Source organism: Microtus ochrogaster, chromosome 15, assembly GCF_000317375.1.
Source record: "Microtus ochrogaster isolate Prairie Vole_2 chromosome 15, MicOch1.0, whole genome shotgun sequence".
NCBI classification, from domain to species: Eukaryota; Metazoa; Chordata; class Mammalia; order Rodentia; family Cricetidae; genus Microtus; species Microtus ochrogaster.
The window spans coordinates 7,007,823-7,014,502 of NC_022017.1; positions in this window are offsets into that span (position 1 = coordinate 7,007,823).

Genomic DNA, 6,680 nt, shown 5'->3' on the forward strand with positions numbered 1-6,680 from the left:
AGGGATGGGTTTGTGTGTGAGGGATGGAGGGATGGGTTTGTGTGTGAGGGATGTGTGTGTGTGTGTGTGTGTGTGTGTGTGTGTGAGTGTGTGAGGGATGGAGGGATGGGTTTGTGTGTGAGGGATGAAGTTGTGTGTGAGAGGGATGGGGCTGTGTAAGCATCTACCATCCAGAAGTCAGTCTCGGGTGTCTTTCTCTGTTGTTCCTATGCCTTTTGTTTGTTTGGTTTTTTTTTTGTTTTTTGTTTGTTTGTTTTGTTTTTTGAGACAGGGTTTCTCTGTATATTCTTGGCTATGCTGGAACTCTCTCTGTAGACCAGACCAGGATTAAGGGTGTACTCCAGCGTGGCCCTGCTCCCTACACCTGTTCTGATGAGACATTATCTCTTACTGAAAGTGGAGCTCATCAATTTGGTCAGACCAGAAAGCCCCAGGGATCCTCATGTCTCCTCTCCAGCACTGGGATTATGGATACAACTTACCATGCTGGCTTTTACATGGGTGCTGAGAATCCAAACCAGGTCCTTAGGCATGACGAGCACTTTATATCAGATTAAATCGCTCTGTTGTTCAATACTGATAATGAATTTTTTAATTTATTTAACTTTATTTTATATACATTGGTGTGACAGTGTCAGATCCTCTGGAACTGGAGCTATAGACAGTCATTAGCCATCATGTGGGTGCTGGGAATTGAACCTGGGTCCTCTGGAAAAGCAGTTAGTGCTCTTAACCACTGAGCCATCTCACCAGCCCTGATAATGAATTTTTAAGACTTGTACTCTTGTCGGGTGGCAGTGACTGCACGCAGATCTCTGTGAGTTTGAGGTCAGCCTGGTCTACAGAGCAAGTTCTAGGATAGCCAAGGCTACACAAAGAAACCCTGTCTCAAAAAACAAAAACAAACAAACAAAGGTGTGTACTCTCTGTTGGAGATGGGGTAGGCAACAGAACGCGTGGCCTTCTGAGGCTCTCAGCTCTCTAAGGAATCCTCCGCTACTTCATTTTAGTGGGTGAGTACTGCATAGGAGACGGGAAAGCCTCCCACTAAAACAGTTTTTACTTGGCCCTTCCACAGAACTCACTGTGGTGAGTGATCCAGAAAGTGTTCGGCTGACCCCTGAGGTCCCTCCTTTCCTCCAGTTTCCCCCTCCCTCTCTTTCAACCTCCCAAACATTGTCTCTCTAGTCAGTGATTCTCCCGTGAGCGTTAGAGGGAAAGTCATGAAAAGAAGATAAGAAAGAAGCTACTAAGGCTAGGGGGTGGGGTTCAGTTGGCAGAGCACTTGCCTAGTGGCCTCAAAGCTCTGGGTTTGACTCCCCAACATGGCATAAACTGGGCTTGGTGGTCTGTACCTGCAATCCCAACACTTGGGAAACAAAAGCAGGAGGATCAGAAGTTCAAGATCTTCCTTGGTTATGTAGAGACTGAGGACAGGAGGGGCTACATAAGACACTGTCTCAACCAAACAAAACAAGCAAACAAAACCACAAGGAGCTAACAGTTAGAAAAAGGATTGCTAGGCAAAACAAAACAATACCATGAAAACAGTGGAGCTTTGTTAAAAAGCCGGTGCTCAGCATATACTACAAACGACCTCTGTGACTGTGTGCAGTGCTGGGAATTGAACCTGGGCCTCGGTGATCTACCACTGAGCTACATCCCAACCCCTGCTCTACACTCGGTCCTGCCAGGCTGGACTTGGTGCTTCGACATGCCAGCAGAGAGCCTATTACATGCCTCAAATCCTTAAATATGCCTTTCTTAGCTTCTGCCTTCTTCCTGAATTTACTCCTTCTCCCCTTCTTCAATAACCGGGAGAATCATAGTAACATAACAGCTAACGCTTCTATGGAGTGGGACAATTTTTATAACACATTTGGAAATGTTTCATCTCAGCTGATTCAACGGTCTTGTGAGATGTTTATAGTTTAACTTGAGGCTCAATGAAGGGGCCTTGTTTTTCCTCTTCCCATTCAAAGAGAGCTATGCATGAAGACTTCCCACCCCTGGCTCCCCCAAGGGCTGACCTTCACTTCCCACCCCGAGTCCACAGGTGGGGGCAAGTGGCAGCAGGTGGTGATAGACAGCAATGACTGACTGGGGGGGGCGTAGGCTGTGGGCATGTGGAAGGACCTAAGAGGATGGTGGCCCGTGGCCAGTTTCCACCCCCACTGCCTGTCACCATGAGCTATTATTCCAAAAGTGAAGCAGAAAATAGCTCACTCAAGAGAATTATTTTTGTCTCTGTTAAACTTCAATCCAGAGCTCCTGAAGAACTGGCTACAGAGATGTTTTTCATGTCAGGAGGAGTTCTGGGACAGAAGGGGAAACAGTGGGTGGAGGGGTCACCACCTCTACTCCCAGGAAGTACCGCGGCAGGAAGGACCATGGCCACTGGCCTCACCTAGAGAGCTACACACTGCCTGCTCAGCTGGCAGCGGCTCCAGCTGATTCAGTAAAGCCAGCCCGGGTAGGAAAGCCAGTAATGAGTGAGCACCATTGATCACGGTCCCCCACCTCTCTGCAAAGCCTGGCTCCATGGGACAACAGGCATCGGGAGGGCCTTAAACACAGAAGGCTCTTCCTGAAAGTCTTTATAGAGTCAAGCTTTGAACTGCCTCTTCAACCCCTTCGCCAGGATATCTGCCTTTGCTGGCAAGCTGGAAGACAAAGAGGAGTTCTGTGTAGTAGAGGGGGTCTAGGAATCCGGGAGGAAGATGGTCATTGGCCACCTTCTGTTTAGGTTCCTGCTTGTGGGCCACAGTTGCTGTCTACCAGGAGAGAGAATCCATCCCTCTAGAGACCCACAGATTAACTCCTTTGTCCTGAGGTGGCCTTTATCAAAAGCTGTGCTAGGCTTTAAATCTGCTCCATTTCCCTCTGCCCGGGGTACCTAAAGAAAACAAAGGAGAATGATTGCTAGTGGGCACGAGCTGGGCAATGTGGACAATGGCTTGGATAGGCCGACCTTCCCTACGCCTCTGTGGTCCTGGGGAAGAACCCTCCAACAGTGTTGGCCTGATACATTGAATTCAAGCATTACTGTCCATTAGAGATTTCGGGTTAGGTGAGGCTCACATATGGGCACTAGTGAATGTGGACATCTGGCCTCGATGTGTTTTTGGCATATGCCTCTTCAAAGACAGTGCTCACCACCCCATCCACGATGTAAGCTGTTTGTGAGCCCCGTATTTTTGCACCCAGTCTCCTTCCTTAAAGTGATTCCTGGCAACCAGGAAGTGACTTGTTCCCAGGAGGGTCAGGGTAGACTGAATGGCCTGGCAAAGGAAGATTTGGAGATCTTGGAAACTGGGTGGTATCTGCTCTTCCTGTGCCCAGCAACCATATCTCACCGCCCTAGGAAACTTGATGAATAGGAGGAGGATTGACCGGTGACGTGAGAGCTGCCTTGTTCATCAGCTTCCTTCCGCCCTGGTTAAATCATTTGTTCATCCGTCTTCTCCAGTGAAAGCTTTGGTGTGTGTGTGTGTGTGTGTGTGTGTTGGTCACTTAGACTGGGCTGGAATGTTCTAGAACCCTCTCTCCTCTGCCTCACTCTGGTAGCCCAGTGACTAACAGCTCTATGAGAATTCCCCTATGACTCAGGGTCTACACCACATCCCATGGGGATGCAAACAGGAGCTCCCCTACATGTTTTTGTCCTTTCTTGTGCTTGCCTGCATCCTAACACGTGTCACACGGAATCAAGGGATCCTGTTTGTCATCTCCTGTGTACTGTAAGCTTCAAGAAGGCCAGAGCTACATCTCGCTCACCATATGCCTCCAGCTTCTAGTTCCAGCTTCGCCTTGGAGCCGGTGCTTAGGGCAAGGCAGAGGTCTCCACCGAAGCTCAGGTAGCAGCTGGGGAGATGGCTCAGTGGTAGAGTGCTTGCCTCGCATACTCAAGGATCGAGATTCAGTCCTCGGTACAAACATTAGGTAGCAGAAACCAACACCAATGCCCACCACTGTGAGACCGAGAGAAAATGCTATTGCCTGCTTGCCTTCTGATGGGTCCCCCAGAGGGATCTGCACAGATCTGCACAGAGGGATGATTTGCCTGAGCAAATCAAAGGTATGGGGAAGGCTTCTAGGGAGAAATCACACTAATCAAAAGCTGGGGAGCAGCCAGTCTTGCTTGGGATGACTGTGGTACCCTCTAAAACTGAGATTCGCCCACTTGGGGTGATTGTTGGTACCCTCTAAGACTGAGACTCTCCCACTGGGGTAACTGTTGGTACCCTCTAAACTGAGATTCCCCCACTTGGCCTAGGCCTTTAGGAGCTCCATGAACACATGGGGCCATCTCTCCTCACTAAGGACCCAGGAGATACAGAGGACACCTTACTGTAAATTGGTTACTCATAGAACTGGACCTTGCCAAACCTGCTTATCTCAGAGAAGCCAGAGCCCTTCACTGATCCCCAGAATGAATTGAAAAGCCAGTGAAGGTTCCACCACAGCCTGGATCAAGTCCTCTTCCAGGATGTCCCAGGAGCAGAGGTAGCCAGGGTCTCAGGGTGCCTCTCACTGCCACCTCCCAGCTCCAACCTCCGACACCTGCCTTCTCCTGTGCTCCTATACACGGTAGTGGGCTGTCTGTGTCCTGCTAATAGAGAGGGGGCAATGGGGAGATTGCAGTGATTTCAGTCCCGCTATGGTTAGGGCAAAGGCACAAAAGGGGACACGTGTTAGATGATAGATCAAGGGTTAGTAAGTAGTGAAAACTGGGAAGCCACAGGCTTTATCTTCCTTATGGAGGGAGTCTAGATGTGCAGACCAGTTTCTCTGCTTACATGGAGAGAGTAGGATGATTCATTTTCTTCCACTCCAAGCAGCCAGTGTTTTGCAAGCTGTGTGAATGGACAGACTAGCTAGTTATATTCTCAGCCCTGCAGATGCATGACACCCTGAACGATGTCTGGCATGGAGAGCTTAAGATGGAACACAGACTTCCTGCCCTCCCCAGCCTAGAACCTGCGGCTCTTCTCACTCCTCTGGCTGATCTAACGCACACAGTTCTGTGATGATGGCTTCTTAGGGGTCTCTTTTGTCATCAACAGCAGCCCCAACGTGCAATCCACGTCACTATTTGTGGATGCAGAACCAGGGACAGTGATTGGGTGGCCATCCAGCTGGCTTTAGAGGCTGGATGCAAACAAGAGATCTTATGCCAAGGACCACCACGACCACCAATGTCTTAGAGATCACAGGATATGGAGTGTTGACCTGTCCCCTGATGCAGGTAGGATCTGAGTGACTGAGATGACCATCGGTCTCAGGAGGAAAAGAAGGGAAAGAAACCTAACCAGGATCACCTAGGGCAGGGAGAGGTGGGCCTCCGAGCATTCTCTGAGCTCCAGTGAACCAGCCTCCAGAACTCCTGCAAGTGTACCAGCACCAGATCATTCTACCTGGAGAGAGGTGTGGAGGGCATCCAAAGCTGCACTTGGGGGTATCTTACAAGAAGAAGCACATTGTGTCTACTGGGACTTTTCAAAAAACAAAGCTCCATTTAGCTATCAGCAATATTGGGGTTGGATCCTCACAGAAGTCTCAATTTCCCTATATTTTGGGGGTTACCCCAATTTTTATTTCTTGGTCTCCAAGTCACTGGGCAAATAATCCTTGTCCTACCAACTTTTATATATACCTGACACCCCTAAGCAATGCCCCATCTTAATATCCTAGGAAAGCCCAGCTAGAGTATCAAAAGATCAGGCCAGATGAACCCGACATCCATCTAAATGCCTTCTAGTCGCATTGACTCCTTGCTTGTTGGTTCTGAAGGCTAAATCCAAGAAGTGGACATGTAGCAGAGAGTAGACCTCATCCACCCTTCTGTTTCTCTGTATTTGCTGTAGAAGAGGGGTTGACTTTCAATGATCACAGCATCCTATCAGGGCTTTTACAGTAGCCACCCCACAACCGCCTTCAAAGATGAACCCATCTTAGGGCTCATTTCTCACTACTGCACAGTCTCCTCTGGATGCTCAGGCTGGCAGTTAGATTTCTGAGGACTTGGCAAGGGTGGTGGAGAGGAAGCACACTTTCTTGCTAGGTAGCCTCAGATAAGTTACTTTCCTGAGGGTCTCGGTTTCCTCAGCTGTTGAACCAGAGAGAATGGCTTTGTGTCTTATGATAGGGCTGGTTCCCTGTGTGCTGTGCCAGCCACCATGGCAGCCCACACTTTCCAGCAATGATGGGGCCTCCTGCCTGTTACCTGGAGAGCAGTAATCAGCCTAGAAATCTTGTTGACAAAGCTGAGGCCAGCGTTTCCACTGGAAAAAAAAAGCAGCTTGCAGGAATTATTGTTGCTGATAAGAAGTGGGGATCCATCTGAGCCAGCCACGTGTCCTTCCCATTGCCTGAGGCTCCTAACTCTGAATTTTGCCCAGTGTTAAGACACCCAAAGATGATAGGACCGTCAGCCAAGAGATTCTTGAAAAAAATGGGAATTTGTAGCCCAGTTTCTATGGCATGACTCTCTATCCCTGATGCTATGGGGTACCAGTCTACGACTTTTACAGGTTCTCACAGATGTGTATTTCCCAAATGGCTGATTAAGAACCACCCCAAAAGCCGGGCGGTGGTGGCGCACGCCTTTAATCCCAGCACTCGGGAGGCAGAGGCAGGCGGATCTCTGTGAGTTCGAGACCAGCCTGGTCTACAAGAGC